Source organism: Aricia agestis, chromosome 7 (assembly GCF_905147365.1).
Source record: "Aricia agestis chromosome 7, ilAriAges1.1, whole genome shotgun sequence".
Taxonomy (NCBI): Eukaryota; Metazoa; Arthropoda; class Insecta; order Lepidoptera; family Lycaenidae; genus Aricia; species Aricia agestis.
In genome coordinates this window covers 10,059,148-10,078,691 of record NC_056412.1, presented here as the reverse complement: position 1 = coordinate 10,078,691, position 19,544 = coordinate 10,059,148, and the positions used below count along the sequence as shown (strand labels likewise).

At 36.5% G+C, this 19,544-nt stretch overlaps 1 long non-coding RNA gene across 1 annotated transcript; it reads left to right on the top strand.

Moving 5' to 3' along the window:
• The first annotated feature begins 359 nt into the window (after positions 1–359).
• On the top strand, positions 360–19,079 carry LOC121729119. The gene is made up of 3 exons (XR_006035913.1): positions 360–374; positions 4,100–4,105; positions 18,856–19,079. It is a non-coding gene; the product is annotated as an uncharacterized LOC121729119 (long non-coding RNA).
• The last annotated feature ends 465 nt before the right edge of the window (positions 19,080–19,544 follow it).

The following is a 19,544-nucleotide window of genomic DNA, read 5'->3' as shown; positions in this document are numbered from 1 at the left end:
GTATTATCACTTATTTTTGTTACACCCTGTATAAAATTCTCGTGCCAGTGTTTGTGCGTGAAGTCCTCCAAAACGGCTCAACCGATTTTAATGAAATTTTGTATGCACTATCAGAGAAGTTGATTCCTAGGCAGATGGGGGACCTAAGTAATTTGGTCGCGTTACGTCAAACCCAGTCGACTGATCACATTCTCAGTTAACATTGAATTGACATAAGCCGACCAAATGACGTGGGTCTGTCAACTGCCTAGGAATAAATTTCCTCGATGGTACATTCGTTAGGCCTGCCCAAGGCCTGCCGCCTGAGAATAGGTTTTTATCTACTTTTTATTGATACTTACTAGAAATAATTTATGGCATTGCCGGGTCAGCTAGTACATAAAAATTACGAGTCACGTTGTTTGCCTGTGATGGACTCCCAAATCACTGAACCGATTTAAAATTTGATTTGTAGACCGTGTGCAATTCAATTCAGCTTAAAAGATAGGATAGCTTACATCTCAATTTATAGTCGCAATAATTTATTGCGTAATAGAGAAGATCAGTTATGGAGGTCGCCATGATTTTTTAACAAATGGCATCTATGTAAAAAGCATAGTGGTCTTGGTCATATATATATATATATATATATACAAGATGTTAGTGTAAACACCGTTATCCTTCAAACCTCAGAACAGCTTCAAACCATCAAATGAGCCCGTCAACTTTTTCTATGAGAACAATGCTGGGAACTCAAAAAAATCCGTCTTCATACCCCTACATACCCATACAAATTGCCGATCCGGGCATCCGTATGGGTATGAAGACGGCATTTTTTTTGAGTTCCCAGCATTGTTCTCATAGAAAAAGTTGTTCATTTTGATGGGCTTATTGGATGGTTTCAAGGATAACGGTGTTTACACTAACTCACTGTAATATAACAAGAACCTAAAGAAGCGCTTACACTGGCAATAATTACGGTAATAATTGCTCGGCGATACGAATCGAGCGATCTGGAGCAATTTATTTCATATCGCTCAAATATTCGATGGCCACATCGCTCAATATTGTATTGCGCAATATTGATGCTTGTTACCGCAAATTGCTTGATGTAGTCGTGACGCCAAAGTTGACGAGAATTGACTGGAGTTGAGCAATTTTTATTTTTATTTTTTATTTTATTTTTATTTATTTTATAATAGAATACTGGTATAGCTTAGTCCAAACAAAGTTCCTAAGTCAAAATTTCTGCTTTCGACTTTTCCATCCACACCCCCCTTTTGAGCATGCATTTACCTACTAGGCTAGTCGGTAATCCGTACGCTGCCGATACAGTGGACGTACTGTGAAAAAAATATCCGTTTGATGCGAGATGTCCGTTGCGTACGATACCGACCTGTGGACGCTTACCTACCTTTAGTTAGGCGGTACGTCACAACTGGGGGCCTACCACCGTGCACCATACCACCACCTCTACTATAAAAGCGACACCGTTTGACAGATTTGTGCAATATTAATTTAACGTCGAACTAGCGATCTAAAAAGTTGATATTTCACAATCACAGCGGATATAACAATGTTTTACATTTTTTACTGCTTTTTAGTAAAATTATATTTGAAAAGTGAGTACGGTTTAATCTTACGTTAGTTACCGTACTCCTCCGAAACGGCTCAACGTCAACGGCTGCCGTCGACTGCTGCGGACACGTGCCCCCGACGCGTGCCGCCGACTGCCGTTGACTGCCGCCGACAGTGTCAAGTGTGCTGTAAGCTGTTCGACTGTGAAGCCAAGACAAATAAGCTGTCGCCTGTTAGACCGGGAGATGGTGACACAATATACTAGGTCATTTGTACCAGTATGGCGGTTCTTCAGGGTTCTAATTACGTAAAGGCAAAAAGGAAAATGATGGTCATAGCGCTCGCACCGGCGGCCCAATCGCGGGGGCGTTAATCGAACGCGTCGGATAAAGGAGTGAGTACACTGAGACAGGCCGTGCCGGGGCTCAGCGTGCCGGGGCTCATCGCAAAAATCCGCCTCCATACAATTTGTATGGAAGCGGAAATCCGCTGCGCCCCGACACTGTGCGATACGCGCATCCGCTTCCATACAAATTGTATGGAGGCGGATTTTTGCGATGAGCTCCGGCACGCTGAGCCCCGGCACGGCCCGCCTCAGTGTGCTCACTCCTTTAATAACGCGCTACTCGACGATGATTAGCTATGCAAAAATTAGCCTGGTACAAATGGTTGAATTGTTTTATTTAAAATAATGTATTCCGTCATACCCTGTATCATATTCCTGTGCACGCCCCTGTGTATTTGCGTCGGTATGGCGGGTTGTAACTCACACCCGAAAATTATGGCATTACGCTATCTGAAAATACAAGCATTTTTGTGGAACAAATCGTTCGACACTCGTTATTTATCCGACGCGTTCGATTAACGCCCACGCGATTGGGCCGCCGCGCCGCGCCGCGCTATGACCATCATTTTCCTTTTTGCCTTTACGTAATTAGACCCCTAAAGAACCGCCATACTGGTACAAATGACATAATATGTTATTTTGTGTCACCATCGTCTATGTGACTTGCTCGTGTGCGACATTCGAGAACTTTCCGGTCAATACCAGAAAAACGTATAAATTATGATATAGGCATTAGCGTGGCATTAGCAGTTCTTTGACGGAAATACCTAAGGCCCGTTTAAATAGTTTGCTCTTAACGGCCCGGCCGCACCTGCAGCGTCTATCGACCGAAGCTTTGTGCTATGAGACGATAAATTACGCAGATCGTCCAATTATAGTATCCTGTATCGTTTTTAGCGCGAAGCACTACGCATATGCGGCCGCGGCATAAGACATAAGAGCAAAGAGAATATAAAGTACATAACAAGAAGTGGGACTTAAAAGACAAAAATACAATTCGATTTGATTCGATTCAAGATCGACTATGATTGGCTAATTTATAGGCAAGATCGACTGTCATTGGCTAATTTTGAAGCAAGATCGACAGTGATTGGCTGTTTAAAACGGCTGTTAGAAAGTTTAATCTGCGGTTTTTAACTTAAACTTTAATAACCGACGTAATTTTTTTTCTAAGTCCGACCTCTTTTTTAAATTAGCTTTGCTCGTAAATCCGAGTATAAATTTTGTCTGGGGCACTGACTTTGACTTTTTCTTCTATTTTGGCAACTTGACACAGAGGATGCGTATGTTGTGCCACAGACAAGGTAAAAAGGTAAGGAACGGCGGAAGGAAAATAAAAAGGTAGGTAACGGAATTTGGAAGAAAGAAAGTTAATTAAAACAGTGTGGTATTTTGGTAAATTAAGGGGCACTGACTTAATATTATAATACGCGTATTATGTCGGCTGTACCACTCTCGCCGAGACACTGCGAGGCGGCCCGAGTGCGAGACTGTAAATGGGTGTGCTCGCCTCGTCTCGCCTGTCTCGGACCCTCTCGGTCCGGTGTCGGTATTTTGCGCCCGAGAAAAAGGGTCTCGCGAGGATAGCGAGCGCATTACTGTACACTCTCGCGTTTTTCACTACTAGTCGCGCCGCTAGACAGTGCAGAACAGAAAAATAACAATAATAAACGTCATTATCAGTCATTATCTGTGAGAAATAAAATTAAATATGATTAAAGATCTTTGGATTACAATGATATCTTTCGATGCATGGTAAATGGTGATCAATGATCATTGATAGTAGATACGTTTTCGCCATTTTTTAAATTTTTTATTGTGTAAATATTTGGTAATTACTAATTTTAATTATTTATAATAGCTCATAGCACAGAGAGCTACGGCAGCTGCAAGAGAAGTGTTTTCGTCCATCTCATAGAGAAAATAATGGTCCATCTTCTCTAAGTTCATAACTGCGATTGAACTAAGCGAGAATGTACCTACATAATCACGCTCGGGCAAGGGGCTCTCGCACGAGACTCTCGCCCGAGAGCTCTCGGCGAGAGTGTACAGCCGACATTAAAGATAGCGAGGTCAGTGGTCTGAGGCAGCCGGCAGGGTACCATTGAGGTACTATAGACTGGAGAGAGCCTTATATCGGTGTATAAGCGTCAAAAGCGTGTAATGTTATGTCCTACTTACTAGGACATAACAAAGGAGTCGGTCTGCATATTTCATGTACCTAAAGGTTTTTAGTGAACATTTAATGCTAGATATTGTTGAGTTTTGTGGTTCCGCTAAATAATAAACCATAAGAATGGTCAAAGAATGCCTCAAACACGTGGATTTAACATTAAATATAAATATAAAGGTATTTTTGTAAGCTAAAAAGATAATAATTTATAAGTTTATTAATCCCTTATTCGTGCTATATAAGGCATTAGTGCTAAAAATGTCACATCAATTAATAATTTGGCTACAAAGATGACGGACTAAGATTACATCTTTTAGACATGTTTTAGACTATAATACTTTATCTAAGGGTATAACCTCATTATTTAAGTTTTAACATGTCACATGCTCATCATAATGTCAAATGCAGCAGGGGTTGCTACTTACTACATAGTATTTGCTGACTGGCTGAGCTGGAGATGAACGACTTACGAAGTCACGACTCACCAGTCACGCGGTGCCCTCATATTATGCCTTTATGCCCTCGTATTGTGCCTTTTGGCCTTAGTGTGGGCTTTAGGGTATTCTAATTCATATCTTTGAAATAGGTATATAATAGAATTATACGATGGCATTGCAAACTTTGCGTTGCGTTTCTATCTCTATGATAATAACAATGACATAAGAAACACAAGGACATGAAGCAATTGTCTATGTATATAATTGATTAGGTACGTCCGCGTCAAGTCGTCGAGAGAAATGCATAATCTTAAAACTATTTCTTTTTTGCCTATGCTTTTTTACGTAAGTGAAAAAAGATAACTGTAAGTGTGAAAGAGTGATGTTGTGTTTTTATATTATTTTCCTAAAATTGTGTTATCTGGGTTTTTAATGTGTAATATTGGTAGGATATTAACCATTAAATATTCGTTATCGTGCACAAGTGTAGGAGAGTGATGTAATAACCAGAAACGTGCTCTTTTGTGTTCCCTCCAAAACTCCATCAAAAGTTTCAGTAAAGCGTCCTACCACTTTACTGAATCGACCGACTTGACTTCTTGACTGTATTGACTTTATACTTAGACTTTGACTAAACTTTAGACCTGACTGACCTGACGATAATATAGACAAAATTGTTTAAAGAATATTGTTTTCCCGCCGAAGCCGAAGTGCCATTATATGGAAAAAAAAATTCAATTGTCATCCGCCATTACTAGCCTGCAATATTTGTGGTGGGGACGGCGGGAAACTCGAACGCGGGCGGTCGTGTTTTCCTCAAATTTTATTTGTTTATTAGTGTTCAGTGCGGGAATATTGTACATATTTTTGTAAATATTTAGTTTTAATTATCTTTCTAGTTTATTTTATATTTTCTTCTCGGTAAGTGTATTTATTTTTGTACTATGAATCGACCTCCGGATCCCGGAGGCGGGAATTTTTGTGGCCCAATTCCACAGCCCGGTTATTTTGTTACGTTGGATTTTGATGAGTCCAATAATATGGACACAGAAGAGTCAATAAGTCAAAGAACGTACAAACGATCTCGTAATGATTTTATTGACGAGCTGACGTGCAAACAATGTAACAAAGTAACTAGAGATAGCGCGGGAAATCGTATTAATTGTAAGTGTATACTTGAAAAGGATAATGCTGCTAGCATGCGTGTATCCTCAGCCTCAGCACCTGAGACAGAAAGAAAACATATTGGCAGAAATTTATATAATGAAAATGATGTTTCCCCTTATTTAATTCATGTACAAAAAGTTACAAAAAATGTCTCTGATGGTACGCAACTACACCCCATCACCTTTGGTGACTTTTTAATTAAAAATAACATTTATAATATTATTAATGGCTCTCTAAAAAAAATTGGTCGGAACAGAATTTCTGTTTCATTTCAAAATTACAAAGATGCTAATACATTTATTAATAATTCAATACTCGCTGACAATAATTATGAAGCTTTTATACCATCTTTTAATGTCGTTAGAATAGGTATTGTGAGGGGTATACCAGTTGAATGGTCACCTGAGGAAATAATAAATAACATTTCTACACCTACCGGTAGTGGTAAAGTTGTGAAGGTCAGACGCTTAAATTATAAAACAATGGTGGAGGGTTCTCCTGTATGGAAACCGACTCAGTCAGTTGTTGTATACTTTGATGGTAGGGTTCTGCCAAAAAGAGTTTTTATTTGTTATAATTCACTACCAGTTGAGCTCTACATCTTTCCCACTATACAATGCTTCAAATGTTGTCGGTATGGACATACCAAAGCTCAGTGTAGGTCAAAATCACGGTGTATCAAGTGTGGTCAGGAACATGATATGGATTCTTGTAGTGTTAATGAGCATGAATATTTCTGTTGCTTATGTTCTGGCCATCATATGGCTAATAACAAAATATGCCCAGAGTTTAATAGGCAAAAATCTATAAAAATACACATGGCTGAACATTGTGTCTCTTATGCAGAGGCCAATAAAGAAATTCCTTCCTCATATAAATCTTATTCAGATACACTATCCACTCCTAAATTTAATTTATCTACTAATAATAATAATAGTTCATCTGATAATAGATCATACAAAAAAACTGTAGTTGCTAAGCCTCGTGCTCCTTATAGACCAATGAAAGGTTATGATAAAATTGCCCATAACAATGTGGTAAAAGAGTTTTCTTTTGATAATTTAGAAAAAAACACAACATCAGTACATGAATACAATAAAGGTATAATAAACAATTACAAGAATGAACTTTCTTCACTTACAGATGTAATATCATTATTACAAACCCACTCACAGAACGATAATATACCGTCCATCGTTGCCCCTTTAATTCAATGTATAATTAATATTCTACAATATGGCCCAGATCATTCAGTGGAACGCTCGAAGTGTAGTTAATAAAAAAAGTGACATAGCTTATTTATTAAGAAATTATAATCCTTTTTTATTTTCTTTCTCAGAAACTTGGCTTAGGCCAAGTAGTACTTTTAGATTTAAGAATTATAATACAATTAGAGAAGATAGGTTAGACGGCTATGGTGGTGTAGCCTTTCTCCTTGAGAAAAACTACCCTTTTAGCCTTATTGATATCCCTGTACATAGTTCAGAGCTATCTATTATAGCAATTAGTGTAAATAATATATGTTTTGTCTCTGTATATATTTCCCATGCCTCTATTAATATTTTAAATGAATTTAATAACATTTTAAGCTCTTTACCAAGACCTTTAATTATAACAGGTGACTTTAATTGTCATCACCAGTCATGGGGAAGCTCCATTACTAATAGTTATGGTAACAAGCTGCTAAGTGTTTTAGATCTGAATAATCTATGTGTTATAAATTCTGGTGAGCCCACAAGGCGCACTAGTCCAACAGAAGGCAAAAGCGTTGTTGATTTGACTATTTGCTCCTCACAGTTTGTAACACAATTAACATCTTCGGTTCTATCATCCACTTTTGGAAGCGATCACTTCCCCATATTAACTACCTCTCCTTTTGATAATTCTCAGGCTCCTATTCAAAATGTCAGATTATTTCCCAGGTATAACCTTAATAATGTCACCGATAAATGTTGGAAGAAATTCAGTAGTAAAGTTGATGTAAAACTGTCACAGATATTTCCAAATGAAGATGACTCTATTGATGCTCTCGTTTTTACAGATGTCTTGATAGAAAGTGCTAATGAAGTTTTTCCAATAAAAAATGAATCATCTTCCATTCCCAGCCCACCGTGGTGGGATAAAGAGTGTACGGAAGCTGTAAAAAGGAGAAAGAAGGCTGAAAGAATGTATAGTACAAATATGTCTCTTGAAAATTATTGGACATTGAAAAACATTATAAATAGCACCAAATTACTTTTCAAAAAGAAAAAATCTGAAAGTTGGCAAAAATTTTGCTCCTCTCTGTCCCCGAATTCTCCTCCAACTGTTGTTTGGCAAAATATTAGGAGGTTCAAATCTGCATACAATACTTCTCATTCTGTTTCTCTTCCTAGTTCTATTGCAAATGATTTTCTTGACAAGCTTGCTCCTCCTACAGTCAATCTTCCTAACCTATTTCATAACAATAGTACAATAGATGAAAATGAAGAGTCTTCAGAATTAAATTCCTCCTTTACCATGGCCGAATTAAAAAATGTACTTTCGTATGTATCGGATTCCTCTCCTGGGCCTGATGGTATTTATTATTCATTTATTTCTCATCTAAACGAAAACAGTTTATCAGTTTATCTTAGAATCATTAACTCAATTTTTGAATCTGGCAATATTCCATCAGAGTGGAAATGTCAACTAGTGTTACCCATTTTGAAACCAAACAAAGATCCTTCCCTCTCATCTTCATATCGTCCAATAGCCCTCTCGTCTGTTCTTCTAAAAATAATTGAACATTTAGTCAAAAACCGCCTGGAGTGGTTCGTTGAAAGTAACTGCCTGCTTTCTTCATCTCAATATGGTTTTCGGCGTAATAAAAGTACATATGACAACTTAAGTTCTTTTACCACCGACATAAGATTAGCTTTCAGCGCAAATAAATTCGTTCTTTCGGCCTTTTTAGATCTTTCTAATGCATATGATAGTGTTATTATATCAATATTGAAACAGAAACTAAGACGTCTAAAAATTCCTAAAAAAATTATTTCATTTATTATAAACCTGTTAACTGATAGATATATTATTTTCTATAATAATGGCCGTAAATACATAAGAATTGTTACCAAAGGTTTACCACAAGGCTTAGTTTTGAGCCCTCTGTTATATGACATATATACTTATGATTTAGAATTGGCCATTGCAGAGTTGTTGGATGTTGATATTTCGCAGTATGCGGATGATCTGACCTTATATGTTGTAGGGAATAATGCTGATGATGCTTCCGCTAAGCTAACAAGAGCCTTGCATTTTCTTAAGCGTTGGTTGGACAACCACGGCCTAGATTTATCCCCAACTAAAAGCTCCATAGTTCTTTTTAGTCGAATGCGCGTAACTCCTCAAGTTAGAGTATTTTTTGATAACATTATCATTTCACAAAAAAACCATCATAAATTTTTAGGTGTCATCCTGGATGAAAAGCTTTCCGGAATTCCACATTGTGATTATGTTGTAAGTAGATGCGAAAAAAATGTAAATATCATCAGATGTCTAGCAGGCGTATGGTGGGGTGCCCATCCATTTTATCTAAAATTAGTGTATAATGCTTTGATTCGCAGCATATTAGAATATGGCTCTTTCCTTTTGGAGCCTAGACGTGTATCAGGATTTAAATCTTTAGACAAAATCCAAAGTAAATGCCTCAGAATTATATGTGGAGCAATGAAATCTAGTCCAATCAACGCTTTGCAGGTTGAATGTTATGATCCTCCTTTACATTTACGCCGTCAATATTTATCCGACAAATATCTCTTTCGATGCCTTCAGCTTTATGATCATCCTATTATTGCGAAACTTCAAACGCTTTCCTATCATATTTCCGAAAATTCATACTGGTTAAATAAACAAACCCCGTGTTTAATTGTGAGCTATTTTAAATTTAAATCTCTTACTGCACCTATTCATTCTTCTTCTAAATTACCGATTTTTTCTTCTTCTTATGGGGCTCTTGTGTCCGCTCCAAATATTCTGACCATTAATATAGAGAAGAACTCTTTGAGGGCCAATGAAAGATTTAATGATATAATTAATACACAATTTAAAAATCATCATTATATCTTTACAGATGCTTCTAAAAGTAATATTAATGGCCATGTTGGTGTAGGTGTATTCCATTCCCAGTACAATATTGTCCAAAAAATTAAACTCCCTCCCGAATGTACCGTATTCTCTGGAGAATGCTTAGGGATCTTAAAAGCTTTAGAATATATTTTATTAGCCAAACTTAAAAAATCTATAATTTTTACAGACTCTCTAAGTTCTATTCAAGCTCTTAACAAGAATCCATTTAAAATTAAACAACAACATCCTGTTATATTCGATATAAGACAGTTATTAACAGATGTTACCAAGAAAGGTACTTCAGTTTCATTTGCTTGGATCCCTAGTCATTGTGGAATAGAAGGAAACGTTAGAGCGGATTCTCTTGCCAATGATGCACTAACGTGTGGTGACTTAAATCCATACAAAATTTACTACCCTGATTTATTAACTTTACCCAAAATTCATTTAGAGACGTCATGGAAATCGTCATTTGATCAAAGTCATAAACAAAAAGGAGCACATTTCTATAGTATTCAATCCGAAATTGTATCAAAACCATGGTTTTATAGTATGAATTTCAATAGAAAATGTAGTAGTATTATATCACGATTAAGACTTGGCCACACTTGCTCGCCAGACCATCTTGCTAGACTTAATATAATGCCTGTGGTGCTGAGGTTGGGGATGTCAACCATATATTCTTTTCTTGTCCTCTTTACAACCGTTCCCATTTCCTTGATTCATTGTTAAAGAATAAAATTCCTTTTCCTACTTCAGTTATTTGCTTATTGCATTCTAGAAAATATATTATATATCAAATATTAGCTGATTTTATATTACATAATAATATTGAGATTTGATATTTCTATATTTAATTATAAGTATTCTTTTGTAAATATATATTTTTTCCTGATCCTGTCCTGAATTCCTTTTTCCAAATTCCTCGTTTTTCGTAATAATTTAATTTTTTTACATTGTTTTTCCCGTTCGTCATTGGCAATGTACTATGTGCATGCCATTAAAAAAAAAAAAAAAAAAAAAAATATTTGTGGTAGGCAAGCTATCAACGTACGTAAACAAACAACATTTACTTATTTTAAAAATTTCGACATTATTCTAGTTATTATTGGTAAAAATTCTTTTAGGAAGTGAAATTTGGAGTGCCGAAACATGACCACGTGCAGTGTTATTGGATGCCGTACTCGAATCCGAAGAAAACAACCAGATTTGTCTTTACATCAGTAAAGTTTAGTATTTTACTTCGAAACACACCAGATTTATTAATTCAGACGACTGTGTTTTCTTAAAATGATCTACTACAAAAGGTTCTATTATTTCACCGCTTGGTTCCCTATATTTTTTATGTTTTCCGTAAGTATAAAATACGTGGTAGTAATATTGTATGAACAGTACTGATTGCCTTTATCGATAATTTTATTTAATTTTTTTTTTTACCTAATTTCATCACTTTTACAATGTATGTATATGTGTTTATTTCTACTTTTAGATTACCTAATGATGAAGCAAAAAGAAAAGAGTGGATAAATATTATAGGTGCAGAAATTAATAGGACGTTGGGCAGATTAAAACTACAAGATGATGCTGTACCATCAAAAATATTATTCGTGGAGGCTTCAGCCTTCATGTAGACATTCTAAAAGTGTTAAGTTTGTTAACCTATTTAGAAATAAATATTTTGATTTTTGATTTTTACTAGTGTAGTTTGTGCTCATAATATTATAGGCTCTATGGGTAAGGCCAACTGCCAAGTTAGCCTCTAAAAAGTTTGGTGTTCTTAACAGAACTAGGCAGTATTAAAATACTAAAGTCCGGAGTTTCAGTCCAGTCGCTTCACTCTGCATCCTCTATCAGTTGTATCACTGGAAGTACTCTGAAGTCTGAGGAATTGTTTGCAATCATACCTCCTGCAATTTTTCGCCATCGTTCCACGCGAAAAATATAACATCCACATCACCTTCATGAGTGATAGACTTGGACCGTGCGTTTTTCGTTTCTGCCGTGCACTTTAAACCTCTAGAACGAACTGTCACCAGTAGTATTACTGGACCAGTACGATATGCAAACCTTTAAGAAAAGATCATGAATAAAAGGCATAGTTCCTTTTAACAAAATTTTATTTAAATAAATAAAATTTAAAGAAATGTCAGTTTACTGCAGCTAACTACTAAACCTATATTTTATTTGTTGGACTCAAGTAACACTGTGGTAACACCCATTTGAATAAACCACCCTAAACAAAATTAATCTTGTCTTTACTTTTATAAAAATTGGAAGTGAGCAGAGGTCATCAGTTTTTTTTTAATTTATGTTTATTATATTATAGTCACCTTAAGGCTGGTTTTACAGTCACGCGTTTCGCAGCGCCGTTGGAGCGCGCGCGTTCAAAGCTGTAACAAACGTATGGACGAACGGCGCTGCTCAAGCGCGCGACTTTAAAACGCTACTACTACCCCCATACATCTTCGAACGCGCGGCGCTCCAACGGCGCTGCCGAAACGCGTGACTGTAAAACCAGCCTTACTATTATTTAAAAAAGTATATGTGGTTTTAGGGTTACGTACTCATTTGGTTAAAATCGGGACCCTATTACTAACTCTTCGATTTCTGTCCGTCTGTATGTCACCAGGCTGTATCTCAAGAACCGCTATAGCTAGACTTCTGAAATTTTCACAGATTGTGTATATCTGTTGCCGCTATAACAACAAATACTAAAAATAAAATAAATATTTAAGGGGGGTTCTCAATTCCCATATAAGAAACGTGATATTTTTGGCCTTTTTTGCTCGTAATCAATAATAGTAACAATTAGGCACTTGAAATTTTCACAAAATCCTTAATTATATTTTTACTTTAATGATTAATAATAAAATTAAAATAAAGTAAATATTTAAGAGGGGCTCCCATACAAAAAACACAATTTTTTGTCTACTTTCACTCTATACCGGTACGGAACCCTTCGTGTGTGAGTCCTACTCGCACTTGGCCAATTATTTCATTCAGTGACGTCTCTTGTAAAATCCGCCGTTTTACTTTTTAGTCCACAAAATTTGAATTAAAAGACCAAATTAGGTGTTTGCCTTTACTATTATTTGGAAAAGTATCGATATCGATATTTTTGCATCGTCTCTAGTAAAATCCGCCATTACTAGCCTTCAAATTTTGAAGGCAGGCGCGTTCCTTTCGTGGTTATTTCATGTCCTGTGTTTCTTATGTCATTGGATAATAATTATTATTCGTTATAATATTACATATTATTTATACAATAATAGTTTATACTTTAAACACTCGCTCAGCCTCGGATATTAAAAAAACTTTTGACAGAGAAGTTGACGTTCGAGACATTTCTTTTGGTTTGGTAACAAAATATTTTTTATCTGCACTCAGTGAGCAATCACACTATTGAATAGGTACTAAAAAGTTGAAAATCGAGTAATTTTCACGTTTAAATACTAGTGTAAATAGTGATTAGTTCTAACAACCAATTCTGTAGATACTTTAGTGAAAACTGATGATTATTAAAGCATGTGATGTGAGAAGATTTGAATACGTGGTCTTTATAGATGACAACAATCTGATGGCCGCCATTTTAAAAACGTGTGCGGTGGTCAGTGGTGGTCACGTGACATGTTTTAGACCATAAAGTACAAAAGTCACAACAACTACTTATTATCAAAGAATTAGGAATTTAACAAGGTAGGTTTAAACAAGTAAAATAATATGTTACGTTATTACATATGTGACTAAAACTACGGTGGTAAAAGGTGTATTCTTAAATAACCAGTTATATATACTTAAGTACCTACCTACAGCTTTGTGTCAGCCACTTTTGATTTTTGAACATTGAAGTAGGCAACCATCACAAGCCGGTACCCCGCAACAACACAACCGAAATCGCCAGTTACGTTGTTATGTAACATAATATTTTTGCTTGAAATTTTAGTAACAACTGTTTATTTTAGTGGCAATTGCCGTATTGAAGATTACTTATAAAAATACATGTAAAGACATCATATTATTTATATTATTTTTAACATTACGTTACATATTTACGCAAGTAGCTTGTCATGTAAAAGCAAACCGAAATACTTAACACATCTTAGCCGAATCGACTAAGATAAACAGAAAAGTGAAATTGGCATATAACATATTATCATTCATAAGGTTCATAATATTTATAAAATTCTATATTTATAAAATATTAAAGAGTACACGAGTATTAAGTATCTATATGGCACATTATTATTTTATGTATAGGTACACAGCGGACATACTAAGGAGATGTCAGATGGCGTCCATCTTGAATTTAAGGAATACGTCCATCTTGTTTGAATGTCAAGTATCACGATTATCGTGTGATGTGACGCTCATTGTAGGGTGTGTTACAAATACTGCAAAATATTTATATTACAAAAACATTTGTTTTTTTCTATTGTTGAGACGAGTTTGGACTTAAAGCAAAAGAAATGTAGAAGTTTTTGTTTTGATTGTTTAGTGGCCGAAGTATAAAAAAAAACAACAAAAAAAAACAATTTTTGGACGGCTGTTCACAGGTGGTTTTCTTTTATCGCTTTTTAGGGTTCCGCACCCAAAGGGTAATAAAATCGGCCAAGTGTGAGTTGGACTCGCGCACGAAGGGTTCCGTACAATGTGTAAAATGTGTTTTTTTTTCATTTTCATTTTTAATTTTATTTAAATTTTATTATTAATTATTTAAGAATAAATAGGTACAATTGAGTATTTTGTGAACATTTCAGGTGCCAAGATGTTGCCATTATTGATATCCAGCACTAAATGGCAAAAAAATCACGATCGTTGTATGGGAGCCCCACCCCCCTAAATATTTAATTTATTGTGTTTTTAGTACTTGTTATAGCGGCAACATAAATACATAATCTATAAAAATTTAAATTCTAGCTATTACCGTTCTTGAGTTACAGCCTGGGACAGACAGACATCAGAGTAGACAGAATGATAGAGTATACCGACATAGAACTGATGTTGAAATTTTTAAATTTGACGTATTATGACGAAAATCGTCGCTAGGGTTGTTAACTTGTTACATACGAATTTAAAACTATGACATATTCGCTGGACGTGTTCCTCTTTGGTCGTATTGTTGTTTGTGTTTTGGCACATGCGATTAAAATTGTCAGAATCCAATTTTGAAATCTTTATTTGAAATATTTAAAAATAAATTATATCAGCCAGCGCGAGGCACATTCCGTTTATAATCCTAGTGAAACCCGACGAATTTGACAGATATTGAAACCTGTCCGTTTCTTTGCAGTCGAACTACTGGTAGTTATGTCTATTGTGCAGACATCGAAGTCTTCGTAATAGGGCCCCGTTTGCACCCTTTGGGTACGAAACCCTAAAAACAAAACAAATTCAATGTTTTAGGGGAGTTGCCATACAACAAACGTGATTATTTTGCTATTTTTTGTTTGATCAACAACAGGTAGGCAGTAGGCACTTGAAATGTTCACAAAATGCTTAGTTGTATACAATATTCATACTTTAACTAAATTATTTAAACTAAATTATATTAGGTTGGGGAAAAAGTCTTTTCGCATTATAGTATGTATGAACTTGTCATAAAATCTCTTGGGCTATACCAATTGTATCTGGCTGCTTTTGGTATCATTAAAAAGTTTTAATTTTACAGAAGACAATTCCAAATTCAAATTAGGTAAATGTGACATTTTCATTTGTTTTCTTATTGTTCAAATGAGTGATTCTAATGAAGAAATTAGATACATTTTAAAATTTTATTACAAAAAAGGTAAAAATTCAACACAAGCCGCGAAAGTAATTTGTGATGTTTATGGACCTAATGCAGTATCTGTGAGAGTAGCGCAAATTTGGTTTAAGCGTTTTCAATCCGGAAATGATGCACGTCGCTCTGGTCGCCCTGTTACGGACAAAACTGATGCCATTTTTGAAAAAGTGGAGCAAGCTGCAAGATCGGCATATTAGTAGTTACGATGTAGATAAAGAATAGGGGATTGACCACAAAACGGTTTTGGCGCATTTGTAAAAAGCTGGGTACACAAAAAAAGCTCGATATTTGGGTGCCTCATGAGCGCACTGAAAGAAACCTAATGGACCGTGTACTCATTTGTGATTCTTTATTACGACGTAATGGAACCGAACCATTTTTGAAGAAGATGATAACTGGTTATGAAAAGTGGATCACGTACGAGTTACGACAAGGACGTGCGAAAAAAATCGTGGTCAAAGGCCGGTCAGGCTTCACAGACTGTGGCGAAACCCGGGTTAACTCGCAACAAGGTGATGCTGTGTGTGTGGTGGGATTGGAAGGGCATTATTCATTATGAGCTGTTACTGCCAGGCAATACCATTGATTCTGAACTGTACTGCGAACAACGGATGAGATTAAAGCAAGAAGTTGAGAGAAAGCGGCCGGAATTAATCAACAGAAGGGGTGTGGTTTTTCACCACGATAACCTAGCGTTACCTCACACATCTTTAGCCATTCACCAAAATCCTGACCTTGCACCTTAAGATTTCCACATGTTTCGGTCGCTGCAGAATTCCTTAGGCAGTGTCAAGTTGACATCACAAGAGGACTGCCAAAATGGCACCTATTATACTTTAGTCAATTGTAAATAAACTTTATAAAAAAACCTTTTGAATTTTTATATAAAATGCGAAGAAACTTTTCCCTAACCTATTAATTAAAATAAACTAAATTATTAAGGGGGCTCCCATACAAAAACACATTTTTTTTGCCTATTTTTATTCTATGTGGTACGGAACCCTTCTTCCGTGTGTCCAACTCGCACTGGGCAAATTTTTTGTATTGCTTCTTTGTAGAATCGTCGATCAAAATGTATGGAATTGACATAATATTCAAGGTGTAACAAAACGAATATTGTAATAAGTATATATGTTACGCTCAAAGACCGAAAACGCTCAGTAAGCGAAAAAATGGCTCACAACGCGTTGTGGTCATAGTGAAACGGCCACGACGCGTTCTGGTAATCACAGAAATACACCATAGCGAAATACGTGTCGTGGCTGACGTGCTATTCGACCACAACGCGTTGTGGTAATCGAGACAAGCCATGACGTGTTCTTTTTCTTTTTTTTATGAAATAAGGGGGCGAACGAGCAAACGGGTCACCTGATGGAAAGCAACTTCCGTCACCCATGGACACTCTCAGCATCAGAAGAGCTGCAGGTGCGTTGCCGGCCTTTTAAGAGGGAATAGGGTAATAGGGGAGGGTAGGGATGGGAAGGGAATAGAGGAGGGTAGGGAAGGGAATAGGGTAGGGGATTGGGCCTCCGGTAAACTCACTCACTCGGCGAAACACAGCGCTATCGCTGTTTCACGCCGGTTTCCTGTGAGAACGTGGTATTTCTCCGGTCGAGCCGGCCCATTCGTGCCGAAGCATGGCTCTCCCACGTATGAATCTATATGTTCTGAGCATTTAATAACCCCAATGCCCAAGTGTGTGCGCAATACACAAGAGCACTCTGGTTTCAATGAAACCAGGCCAGTTGAGCAGAAGTAATTTCATAGTGCCCAAGTGTGTGTGCAATACACAAGAGCACTCTGGTTGTTACGCAGGAGTTATGTTATAGTGCCCAAGTGTGTGCGCAATATACAAAAGCACTCTGGTTTCAATGAAACCAGGCAAGTTAAGCAGGAGTAATTTTATAGTGCCCACGTGTGTGCACAATACACAAGAGCACTCTGGTTGTTACGCAGGAGCTATGTTATAGTGCCCAAGTGGGTGCGCAATATACAAGAGCACTCTGGTTTCAATGAAACCAGGCCAGTTAAGCAGGAGTAATTTTATAGTGCCCAAGTGTGTGCGCAATACACAAGAGCACTCTGGTTTCAATGAAACCAGGCCAGTTAAGCAGGAGTAATTTTATAGTGCCCAAGTGTGTGCGCAATACACAAGAACTACTATTCTTTACTCTCATAACCCAATGGAGCGCAGGCGAGAGATCAGGTGCAGGACCGACTTTTACACGCGCACACACGTGGGCACTATAAAATTACTTCTGCGTAACTGGCCTGGTTTCATTGAAACCAGAGTGCTCTTGTGTATTGCGCACACACTTGGGCGCTATAAAATTACTCCTGCGTAACACGGCCTGGTTTCAGAACGCGTCGTGGCCGTTTTCACTAGGGCCACAACACGAATTCGCGTCGTGGCTGTTTTTAAATGCTCAGAACGCGTCATGGTTTTACTCGATTACATATTATACTCAATAGCACGTCAGCCGCGACACGAATTTCGCTTTGTGGTATTTCTGTGATTACCAGAAAGCGTCGTGGCCGTTTTCACTATGACCACAACGCGTTGTGAGCCATTTTTTCGCTCACTGAGCGTTTTCGGTCTTTGAGCGTAACATATATAATAACTAATATAATAAATATGATAATACATAAGGGTAATAATATGTACGTGTTCCTCGTAGAGAGTTGTGAAAGTACGTCTGTGGCTCAGTGGATAAGCGCGTTGGTAGCTCAAGCCGGGGGTCGCGGGTTTGAATCCCGCCGACGGAACAAAAAGTTTTCAAAGTTGCTGGGTCATGGATGGCTCTATATATGTATCATATTAATATGTATAGTAGTATAGTAGTAGTAGTAAAAGTATTAAATATATTTCCGTTGTCTGGTACCCGTAACACTGAACACAAGTCCTTCAGGAACTTAGCACGGGGTCAGACTGACGTGGTGTGAAGCATCCATAGATATTATATTATTATAGATATTATACATTATAATACAAAAGTGAAAACACGTTAGTCTTTCAGCGCTGCTACTTTCACAGTGAACTTTCTACAAGGAACACATAACATTCGATAGGTAACATAAAGTTGACATTCGACTTATGTTAATTCCATACATTTTAATCGGTAGATTCTATAAAGAAACGATAAAGAAAACATTTTGGCTAAAGGCTCTGGAGTGATAACTAACAGTCACGAGTGATTACAGTGTTTCTACTTTCTACAGACACAAAATGTGATCAAAAATTATATGAAATTCGTTACTTCAAATTAAACGAAGGGGATTAGAAATAATATGTGCATTAAACTAGGGGCAATTTAATAGGCCACATTTGACATCTGTCAGAATAATCTCCATAGTGAGGTGAGCTGCATAAAAACATCGACCAAAACGAATAAATCGATACGCACTTGAAATAAAATATTTGAATTTTATATGTTATTTATAAAACCAAAAACGAATTCCTGTCCTATTATTACTTTTTTTTTGCAAATTCAAGGAGCAAAATAAGACAAGTACATAATTTACAAGAAAAATGGCATTTATTCACTTGAAATATCAAAACTTAAATTTTGTATTATCATTATTCATTTCACATGAATATGTGTTACTTTTCACAACGTGGTTATGAATTTATGGGGATATTTCGTTACAACTAATCAATGCATCTGATTCTACTTATTCGCTTTCGATTTTTAGAGTAACATCCCTAGAGTTTAAAAAGAAAAAAGGTCAGCTGACGTAACATTGTACCGACGTTCAGTTCTTTAAATCATAATTTGTTTTTTATGTTTAAAATTGTTTATCAGTGAAAATAAATAGTAAAAGAACTCGTATTGGTTATGTTTATAATAAATATGTAATCGTTATTAGAAAAAGTGAATAAATTGTGCAGTAATAACAATGACAAAATATTTATTTTTTATGGCGTCGTTACAAGGCTACCACGCTCAATTTTGTTGAACTGTCAAATGTGGCCTATTATATTGCCCCGACTAT